Source organism: Astatotilapia calliptera, chromosome 16 (assembly GCF_900246225.1).
Source record: "Astatotilapia calliptera chromosome 16, fAstCal1.2, whole genome shotgun sequence".
In the NCBI taxonomy this organism is placed as follows: domain Eukaryota; kingdom Metazoa; phylum Chordata; class Actinopteri; order Cichliformes; family Cichlidae; genus Astatotilapia; species Astatotilapia calliptera.
The window spans coordinates 25,094,255-25,106,154 of NC_039317.1; positions in this window are offsets into that span (position 1 = coordinate 25,094,255).

Genomic DNA, 11,900 nt, shown 5'->3' on the forward strand with positions numbered 1-11,900 from the left:
ACACTAATAAACTAGACAAGGCAGGTGTGTACACTCAAGGGATCCCACCACCAAGGCACCCTAGTCTCCTCCACGTCGGCACTCCGCATCTGAATGAAAGAAACAAAGAAAATGTTAATATATTACAACAAACTAATGTGTAGCACCGGGGGATAACCCAACTGCAGGACCACACTGGTGATCCACAGCTAGAAAAAGGGCCTCCCACCAGTGGTGTAACAGAGAATCCAAACTACAAATCAAAAAGCAATAAAACAACATACAATCTGAATAAAACTCTAAAATCTGGAGCAAACGGAATCGCCGTACTGCTCCAACTTGCCGTCCACACGACGATAAGTTAACAGTCAATCAATATGCACGCCAGCTGACTCCGATAACCGGCATGCATATGGCCGTTGTCCACGCCGACGTCCACTGTAAAAGCTGACAGCAGCAGGGAAGAATTCTCACAACGGGAACAGACGGTAAAAGCACAGCAAGGCAAAACAGCAGCACTTCAGTTCACGTAACTTGGCGCAAAACTAAGGCCCACACTTCCTGCGAAACATAATAAATAATTACTATAAAAGAACAATAGAAGGCAGAGAGCGTAACAAAAGTTGATTACGTACCAAGTAAGCCGGGTCACAGAATGTAAGCAGAATAGCTCAGAGGAGGCTTCTATAGCTACGACCAGCCGCGATGGAGGCTTCAGAAGAATAACCCACAAACGATCTCTACCCCACCGAGGAAGTCAGGTGACCAAAAAGGAGATCACAGGCAAGCGATGCAGAGACACTCAAATGGCCACTATTTATACCAGCGCCCCCTAATGGGCCAGGCTGAAAGTGGGTTGGACTGAGGGATAACATTCATCCTGCCACATTCTACCCCTCCTTCTTGCATCGTCGCCCCGACGATGAATTACAAAGACACCCAGATTACAAAGACACCCAGATTAGTCCCAAGGCCTAAAAAATGCAGAGACAGCATGTACCCTAGGCTCAGAAATAGAGTTAGCAGCCCCATGTGCCACCTCCCCTGTTGGTCTTGGGAGACGATGGATGTTTGAATGCTGGCCAGCTGTGGACCGGGTTGTTTTTCGCACCACCACATTTCTTGTATCAGAACTCGTAGAGGGAGCAGGAAGAGAGCTAGATGGAACTGGTGCTACACTCGGAGTAACTGTACAAGTGGCTGGAACATCGGAAGTTCGGTCTTCTGGTGGGAGCAACAACTCAGGGCTACTTGGAATCACTGCCACTGGGCTGTAAGATGGTGAAACATTTACTTGAGGAGCTCCTATGCTCAGGAATAACAGGTCACTGTCACGTGATGAGTCATGTCCTGGTTCTGGGGAGGATATTTCTGGGCCATGTGAGCTACTGCTTGGAGCAGGCCCTTCTGATGGTGTAGCTGCCGTTACCACAGCCTTCAACAAGGTACGATGAACATGCTTCACGCTGCTGGGATCATCTGCAGGTGCAATGGTATATACTGCCCCACCTCCTTTAGGTGCCTTCAGGATTCTATATACCACGGGTTTCCATCGATCTTGGATTTTACATCTCCCTCTTCCACTCAGATCGCGCAGGAACACCAACTGGCCATTGTTCAATGGTGCCTCTTTCACCTTTTTATCATGGTGCCTCTTTCTGCGGTCGGCAGCCAATTGCAATCGTTCCTTGGCTCCTTCATGTACAACCTGTAGCCGGGCTTGATGCTCCTGAATCCACTTGTGCACATCTCCACTGATGGGGTCTGGTACTCTGCCCAACAGAAAGTCCACTGGCAACCTGCGTTCTTGCCCAAACATCAATAAGAATGGGGTTTCCCCAGTAGCCTGATGGGGAGTGGTATTATAACAGTAGAGTAACTGGGGCAAACATACATTCCAGTCTCTTTTTCTGGATACTGGCAGGGTCCGCAACAAATTGTGCAAAGTCCTATTAAAACGTTCACACTGACCACTTCCAGCCGGATGATAAGGAGTAGTGTGGGACTTCTCAATACCATAAAACCTGCAGAGCTGCTGGATCAGGGAGCTTTCAAAGTTACGACCCTGATCGGAATGGATACGCGCTGGTACACCAAACTTCGAAAACCACTCAGTCACGAGAACCTGGGCCACTGTAGCAGCACATTGGTCACGAGTGGGGACAGCCAATGTATACTTGCTGAAAACATCAGTCATCACCAAAACGTTCTCCAGCCCATTCCGGGAAGGTTCGAGCAAGGTGTAATCAATGGCCAAGATTTCATTTGGTTGAGAAGCCAACAAATGTCCCATGAAACTTTGAGCTGCTGGTTGGGTGTCTTTTGCAACTTGGCAACGTTCGCATCTCTGACACCAACGAGCTACCTCAGCAGACATACCTGGCCAATAGCACCGTGAGCGGAGAAGTGCTAGGGTCCTTTCCACACCTTGATGGCCGTGCTCCTGATGAACATGAGTCAACACCTGCTCAATTAGTGCACTAGGCAGCAAAAGCTGAAGTACCACCTCGGCACCGTCAGGGCGATGAACCTGACGATACAGAACTCCTTCCCTTTCGATCAGACGATCCCATTGTCGTAGCAGCACCAGAGCAAGTGGAGCAAGCTGCTGCCGCTCCTCAAAGCTGGGTCGCTGCTTCCGTCTCCAGAACACCAAGATCTCCTTTATCACTGAGTCGACCTGTTGGAGGGTATGAAGATCAGGAGTAGTGAGATGGGGCAAAACTGTAATGGCAGTTTGTGATACCTCAGCTGGTCCCAGCCGCAAGGCTTGTTGAAGAGGTCCAGGCAAGGCTGTACCAGGAACCATGGCTTTAATCTCCTGAGGATCAGGTGGATGCTGGCGAGATAAAGCGTCTGCGTTCTTATTACTCCTTCCTGACCTGTACTTTAAGTCGAAGTCGAACGAAGCGAGCTGAGCTGCCCAGCACTGTTCAGTAGCCCCAAGTTTAGCAGAAGACAAGTGACTAAGAGGATTGTTGTCAGTGTAAACAATACACTTATGGCCCAACAAGTACTCTCTAAATTTCTCAGTCATGGCCCACTTAAGTGCCAAAAACTCCAGCTTCATGGAGCTATAATTTAGCATATTGCGCTCAGGGGGCCTCAAACCCCGACTGGCATAAGCTATTGGCCTCACTTTACCTCCCTGCTCCTGGGAAAGCACTGCCCCTAGGCCGGCATGGCTGGCATCCACTTCTAAAATAAAAGGCAAAGAGAAATCTGCATAAGCCAGCACTGGTGCTGTCGTCAGCTTAGTCTTTAATGCCTCAAAACTTTGAGCACACTCTGCAGTCCAGTTCTCCGCTACACCATGCTCTGACTTCTTCTTTGATTTTCTGCCTCCCCACTCTGCCACCAGTCTATGCAGAGGTGCCGCCAACTTGGCAAAACCCTCTACAAAACGGCGATAATAGCTGGCAAACCCAAGAAAGGAGCGTAGTTCCGAAACAGTCTTAGGAGGCTGCCAGTTAGCCACCACTTCCACCTTACTAGGGTCCGTTGAAACACCTTGATCGGAGATGACATGGCCTAAATAGCGAACCTCCCGCTGGAAAAAGGCACATTTGGCAAGCTTGGCTTTTAAACCTTCCTGCTGAAGCCGACCTAGCACCACATCCAGCCGCTCAAGATGTTGCAATACTGTTGATGAAAAGATTACAATGTCATCAAGATAGAGAAGCAGAGACTGGCACTGTTGATCACCGAAAAGGCGTTGCATTAGTCTCTGGAAGGTGCTAGGGGCATTACAGAGCCCAAATGGCATTCGGTTCCATTCAAATAGGCCGAAAGGAGTACAGAAGGCAGTCTTGGGCCTATCCTCTTCCGTAACTGGGACCTGATTATAGCCACTTGCTAAATCCATGGTGGAAAACCAACGGGCACCAGTCAGCGCATCTAAGGATTCTTCAATGCGCGGCAAGGGGAATGCATCCTTCCTTGTCTTGTTGTTCAGTTGCCGATAATCAACACACATGCGCGGGCTGCCATCCTTCTTCTTAACGAGCACAATGGGAGAAGCATAGGGGCTGCTACTCTCTCTAATCACCTCGGCCCCTAACAACTGGTTAATATGCTCTTTCACAACCTCGTACTCTGAAGGGGGGATGCGCCTATAACGCTGCCGCACGGGGATATCGTCTAAAACTGGAATGTCATGGGAGATCAAGTTAGTGCAACCCAAATCAGTGTCATGAGCAGAAAAGACCGAGCTGTATTTCTTAAGGAGAGACCTCACCTGTCCCTGTTCCTCTGCTGACAGTTTAGACAAATCAATCCCTTCCATCTGATCCTGCACAGTAGGAGTGGCGGTGTGAGATGCCATTGTGGCTATGTTAGGGAGTACTTCTGTCACACCAGCGGGCAAACTGACCACATGAACATCTTCCAGGGTCCCTATAACGGTCCTAGGGTAAAGCAAGACCGCCGTAGTCCCTACATTAACAACTGGTATGTATGCAGTACCTCTAACCACTCGAACCAATGCAGGGGACGCTAAAAGTCCAGCAGGCAAGTTAACATCATTAGGTTCAAATAACACGGTGGCACCTGAATATTGCTCCGAACAGGTGGCGGCCACTACTTTCATTACACCACCCGGAATGCAACATGCTCGCTTACCCCTCACTCTCACATGGCCAGACAAATCCAGTGGGGCTCTTATACTAACATCATGGCACTTTTGCAGCGCCTGCACAAGGGGTTTAGGGGCCTCGGTGACAAAGCCCAAACTAAACAATGCTTCACCGTGTTGCCCAAAAAGCTCGTGGTAACACTTCCGAATGACATTCATCCCCAATACACCCGGAACCGTGGAAGGTCCTGCACCTGGAGGATCTTTAACGACCAACACGCCACACTGTGGAAGAAACTTGTCACAGAGCTCTACACTTAGCTCGATATAGCCAAGGTAAGGAATGGACAACCCATTAGCCGCTTTAAGCTGCAACCAATGACAAGCTTGGAGACGCTCTTGACCCCAGGACTCAAAATGCTGGCGGAAAAAACTTTCAGTAATGGTGGAGACCATGGACCCCGTATCAACCAAACAAGGTACTTTTATACCGCCCATGTCCACATCTATATGAGGACAGGATGAAATTAATTTGGAGACTGCCTCTGGACCATTAGAAGCAACCCTTGAGCCAATAGACACCCCACCCGAACTGTGGCTCGGCAATACGGGGGGTGCTAGTTTTCCGAAGCCGTATTTAAAGGAGAGTGCCTGCGATTATGCAGAGGGGCCTGCGAAGGAGGCCGGGAACGAGGGACGCGTTCCCCATCACACTCCCGAGCAAAATGTCCAGGTTGCTGACAACGACGGCATATAATGGAGTCGCCCCGTCCTGAGCGAGGCATTCGATGGGGGCCCTGCAATCGAGCAATGCTCTGAGTGAGCTGATTAAGTTGCTCCTGCTGGCGCTTTAACAATTCCTTCATCTCGCTCATCTCAGACAAATGGGTAGACTGAGCTATTCCTGAGGGACCGCTATGGACCCCATACTGAATGCCATAAACAGAAGGGACAGAACTGCTTCTATGCCTAACGCCACTAGGCAACCCTTCACGTTCCCACCTAATAGCTTCCCCTCTAGTCTCCAGCAATGTCAGTGTTGGCTGCCTCCTTACTAGCTGCTTTAACTCCCGCCGCAAGGTACTATCTAAGACCTGTTCAACAAATTGATCTCTTAATAAAACGTCAGCATTGGGCATGCCATTGGGGGCACTCGATTTAACTTTTTCCATAAGACCCAAGAGAGCGAGGGAAAACTCTTGCAGTGTCTCACTTTCCTGCTGTTTTCTAGAGAAGAAAGCTTCCTGCAATGCTACATAGGAGTCTGAACAGCCATACAGTTCTTGCAATATAGTGATTATCTTAGCAGGATCAGTCCTCTCTGCACTAGAGCGATATTTGATCTCCTCACGTGCTTCCCCTTCTAGGTGGTCAAACAGAAAAAATGCTTTATCAGCCAAAGACAAATGACGTGCTCTAGCACAACCTTCTATTTCCTCCAACCATTCATTCAACCCTATACCTGATTTTCCTCTAAACATAGGGCACTTTCTGTCACGGGGCACAAAAACTAGTCTCTCTGCTACAGAGACACCAGCCGTTGGGGGGTTAACAGATGATGCAGTTGAAGTAGAAGGTGTAGCACTAGTACCTGACCCAACAGCCCTCTCCTGACGCAGCCTCTCATTGTCTGCTTTCAGCTGCGCGATCAAGTCCCTGAGTTCCTGTAACTCTTCCTCCATCTCTGTAACACAGCTGTGAAATCCCACACCAAAGTAGCTGCTGCTTTGCCTTTATTCTGTACAAAAATAATATAAAAAAACAATTTACGTTACACCAAACAAAAAAAGAAGAACACACGTCTCTGTTTTAAAGAGTATACCCTGTTCGTGACGCCAAGTTTGTGGCGAGACGAGGTTGGGATATAAAGTAAATACTCTGCAGTTTTAAAGAACGACAACGCCACCCTGGGAATTTCACCCAGAGAATACTGGAAATGACACTAAATCACCAAAAAGGCACTTAGGTTCGCTATACTCAATCCAGAGACGAGGTTCAATGATCAACAAATTCACAATTTATTAATAATTATTTAAAACACCATATAAAAGCACAATCATAAATATTCAAGTACAAATATGCTTAAAAAGGTATTCAGAGCTGAGGCTTACCAGTGGAGGGGCAGGGATGCCACATACAACTAAAGAAAGAAAACACACCAAAACACAAGTGCAACACACTATCACACACTCACACTAATAAACTAGACAAGGCAGGTGTGTACACTCAAGGGATCCCACCACCAAGGCACCCTAGTCTCCTCCACGTCGGCACTCCGCATCTGAATGAAAGAAACAAAGAAAATGTTAATATATTACAACAAACTAATGTGTAGCACCGGGGGATAACCCAACTGCAGGACCACACTGGTGATCCACAGCTAGAAAAAGGGCCTCCCACCAGTGGTGTAACAGAGAATCCAAACTACAAATCAAAAAGCAATAAAACAACATACAATCTGAATAAAACTCTAAAATCTGGAGCAAACGGAATCGCCGTACTGCTCCAACTTGCCGTCCACACGACGATAAGTTAACAGTCAATCAATATGCACGCCAGCTGACTCCGATAACCGGCATGCATATGGCCGTTGTCCACGCCGACGTCCACTGTAAAAGCTGACAGCAGCAGGGAAGAATTCTCACAACGGGAACAGACGGTAAAAGCACAGCAAGGCAAAACAGCAGCACTTCAGTTCACGTAACTTGGCGCAAAACTAAGGCCCACACTTCCTGCGAAACATAATAAATAATTACTATAAAAGAACAATAGAAGGCAGAGAGCGTAACAAAAGTTGATTACGTACCAAGTAAGCCGGGTCACAGAATGTAAGCAGAATAGCTCAGAGGAGGCTTCTATAGCTACGACCAGCCGCGATGGAGGCTTCAGAAGAATAACCCACAAACGATCTCTACCCCACCGAGGAAGTCAGGTGACCAAAAAGGAGATCACAGGCAAGCGATGCAGAGACACTCAAATGGCCACTATTTATACCAGCGCCCCCTAATGGGCCAGGCTGAAAGTGGGTTGGACTGAGGGATAACATTCATCCTGCCACATTAGCAAAAAGGAAAGTTTTAAGCCTAATCTTGAAAGTAGAGATAGTGTTTGTCTCCCGAATGCAAACTGGAAGCTGGTTCCACAGAAGAGGGGCCTGAAAACTGAAGGCTCTCCCTCCCATTCTACTTTTAAATACTCTAGGAACAACAAGTAGGCCAGCAGAGCGAGAGCGAAGTGCTCTAATAGGGTGATATGGTACTACAAGGTCATTAAGATAAGATGGGGCCTGATTGTTTAAGACCTTGTATGTGAGGAGCAGGATTTTGAATTCAATTCTGGATTTAACAAATGGAGCCAATGAAGGGAAGCCAAAACAGGAGAAATATGCTCTCTCTTTCTAGTCCCAGGATGTTGTTTTTAGGACATCCTGATAATAATGAATTACAGTGGTCCAGCCTGGAAGTAATAAATGCATGAACTAGTTTTTCAGCATCACTCTGAGACAGGATATTTCTAATTTTAGAGATGTTGCGCAAATGGAAGAAAGCAGTCTTACATATTTGTTTAATATGTGCATTGAAGGACATGTCTTTGTCAAAAATGACTCCAAGATTCCTCACAGCATTACTTGGAGGCCAAGGCAATGCCATCCAGAGTAAGAATCTGGTTAGATACCATATTTCTAGGCTTTTCAGGGCCGAGTACAATAACCTCAGTTTTATCTGAATTAAGAAGCAGAAAGATAGCAGCCATCAAGGTCTTTATGTCTTTAAGACATTCCTGCAGTTTAACTAATTGGTGTGTGTTATCTGGCTTCATGGATAGATAGAGCTGGGTGTCATCAGCATAGCAGTGAAAATTTATGCTATGTCTTCTAATGATACTGCCTAAGGGAAGCATGTATAACGTAAACAGAATTGGTCCTAGCAGTGAACCCTGTGGAACACCATATTTGACCTCAGTGTGTGGAGAGGACTCTCCATTTACATGCACAAATTGGAGTCTATTAGATAGATATGATACAAACCACTGCAGTGCAGTACCTGTAATACCTACAGCATGTTCTAATCGCTCTAATAGGATATTATGGTCAACAGCATCGAATGTTGCACTGAGGTCTAGCAGGACAAGCACAGAGATGAGTCCACTGTCAGAGGCCATAAGAAGATCATTTGTAATATGATCATTTGAGTCACTGAGTCAGTTGACCAGAGAGTGCAAAAAATGTACATTTTCACTCAAACTTAATTTGTTTCTCTTTTCATGCATATCCTACTGCTAAGATGAGTGATTCTAAAAGAAAATAACTATTTTATAGAGCAAAAAAAAAGCAAAAAAAAAATTCTAAAGGGAACATTTATTTTGTTTATTTTTATTTTATTAGTATTTTCCTTAAATGTGTCAAATATATATTTTCTTATCTAAATGTCCACTGAGCTGTGAGCCAGGGGGCGGTAATGCGCCTTAACATTGGTTGGCAAGCAAGAAGAAGAAGCTGTGAGCCAGGGGGAAGGGGGTGAGTGAGTGAGTGAGTGATTGGCCCTTTCTCAATTCTCAAGTATTGAGTATTGAGAGTACGGACTCGCCGAGAACACGAGCATGGACTCGCGATTTGTACAATTGGAACACCAGCGTACTTGATGATGTCACAGGTCCGGAGTTTTTACTGCCGTCCCCTCTTAATTTAACTATGAGTAATATGTTATGAAGCTTAACTTTAATCACAGCCAAACCGGTTTACTCAGGAACAAATAAAACACTGAAATAAACCAAACATTAACATTTAGAAGTGATCTAAGTGACTTGTATATCATGTTTAACCTCAGTAATGAAATCTCTATTAATAAAAATAGTGTACATGTCACGGTTCTGGGTCCGTTGGACCCAGCAATTGAGTTTATGTTTTGGTTTACTTTTGCATCATGGATTATTCTTTGTTTCTCTGGTACTTTGTGTTTCAGTTATCTTGGTGTTTTGGATTGTTTTCTCATTCTCTTGTTGTAGTGATGTTTATTATTAGTGTTTCATGTTTTATGTTTTATTGTGAAAGTCTTTGTCTTAGGTTAGTGTGTGCAGCTTTGTTCCCCCTGTCTCGTTAGCTCTGATCTCCCCCAGCTGTGTCTCCCTTCTGTGGCCCATTCCCTCATTACTACCCTGTGTATTTAAGCCCTGTGTTTTCCCATGCTTGGTGTCGTGTCGTACCCTCAGAATTATGCCTGTGTGTTCAGTTCTCAGTGTCATTGTTCAGTTCACGTTGTCGTTTATCACCAGCAATAAAGCTAAGGTTCTCAGTTTCAATTCAGTCTCAGAGTCTCGCATTTGGATCCTCCTCTCCATCCGCCTGCACACAGAGCCCTGACAGTACATGTACATACGTGTACATACCTTAATAAAAACAAGCAGGTGAGATGTTGGAACACTTTTATTTTTATTTTAGTGGACACTCAATACAATAGACAGCTACTGGGGTTTGGTGTTTGTTTAACCTGAGTAGCGAAAAGACCGCAGGGGGTTGGAAAACGATGTGCCGGGAATCCGCTGTTCTCGCCGGCTGTAATAATCCTCGCTGTCTGCTATGGAGCTGGCAGGTCAAAGAGGTCTCCGAAAACGTCGGAGCGCATTTGGAAATATATGATATCTTGATAAATCGAGCAGGTATTTGAAGTTTACACAGCTACATTCTCACTTGAAAAGAACTTAAGTTTATTTTGTGACCCAGAAAGAGTAATATTTAAAAGTTTTTAGCCCCGCTCGTCCGCCATTGCCGCGTTTGAGTTTTGGATGAAATGCATTCTGGGATATTTAGCTGTACAAGTCCACACAAGTCACCACCGATGCATGCTCGATAAAACGGGCAGAGCGAGAACACATCCGGGACTTTTTCGCGTTCTCAGCTTGATGCGTACTTTGAATTGGAACAGTACTTGGTCTCCGACTGATGACGTATCACGAGTACACGAAAACGCAAGTATGCACAAATACGCATATTGAGAAAGGCCCATTGTTCGCGCTATGGTTCAGCACAGGAAGGGAGGGGGTGAGTGAGTCCTGCGTGAGTCGTTTGCGCTATGATTCAGCAAGGGAAGGGAAGGGGTGAGTGAATCCTGAGTGATTCGCTTACGCTAAGATTCAGCTCAGGAAAGGAGGGAGTGAGTAGCTCAAATGAGCTGTTAGCATGTTAGCAGAGCGATGCTACTGTGAACCAAGGAGCTATTGTCTTGATGTGAGCTTCTACTCAGGGTTCTTTCTTCCAGTTCAGAGCAGAAATGTTTTTGTTAAGATACTGGATGTGGTGTTTTTCTCCACAATTTTAATTACAAGCTAGATATATTTCTACTAATGAAATTAGTTTGCTAACAGCAACAGGGATGAGTCAGTGAGTCAGTTGGGCTTGTGAATCGTGAGTCAGTAAAGTGATTCTCGAGTATTGAACGATTTGTTCATGATTCGCGCATCACTAACAGAGACTTGGAGGAGAGACACCTAATATATAATAATCCACATTTAACTGTTTTACTCTTTGGTTCAGATGTGGATACTATATTGTTCTTCTTTTTGATTTTTTATGTTTAAGTTGTTTATTGCTGGTTTTTAGTTTGTTTTTTGTCTGTTTGGGAGCTGACACAGTCTCAATGGAAATTTTTTTTCTTTGGGGGGGGGGGGGGGGGGGGGGTTAACAGGAGGGGAGAAGCTGCAGAGAAGCGTGTAAGACTGCAACTCTGTGGCTGTAAGGTTGTTGCTGGTTGGTGTCTGTCATGCTATAAACAGCTCATGCTATTGTGTCAGCTCGACACAATCTCACATTTATAAAATGGCAAAGGAAGGAATTACCATCATTATCCCCTACCAGTATAAATTCACAGAACAGGTAACACCATGAATGAAGCATATATGACAAGACATATTTTTTGACATATTTTTCTTTTGGGGAAAATGCTATTGTCCAGTTCAGTACTTTCTGTGTAAGAGCCACTCTTAAAATTTGGAGATCAAGAAAAGGAAGTGTTTGCTAAACAGTCGGTCCACTGTTTGATGATGTGCTGTCTGCAGGTTGGTCAAATCCTGTCCGTGTGGCCAGAATTGAGTGACACAGTGGAGCAGATTGGCCCTCACAGAGTCTGTTGCTATCTTGGTATCTTAATTTAAAGTAAGTGGCACCCGACCAGCACTATTCTCTGTCTGAGTAGAGGACTGTTTTCTTCTCCTGAGTGAACTTAAATTTTGCAAAGATTGCACCCAGTAGGCCCTACGTCTTATTCCATGGCCTCCCACACCTCAGTCTTTGCTTTAGCTGATTTTATAACTGCACTATGCTTGTCCTACCAAAACTAATCTAAACATATAGTGA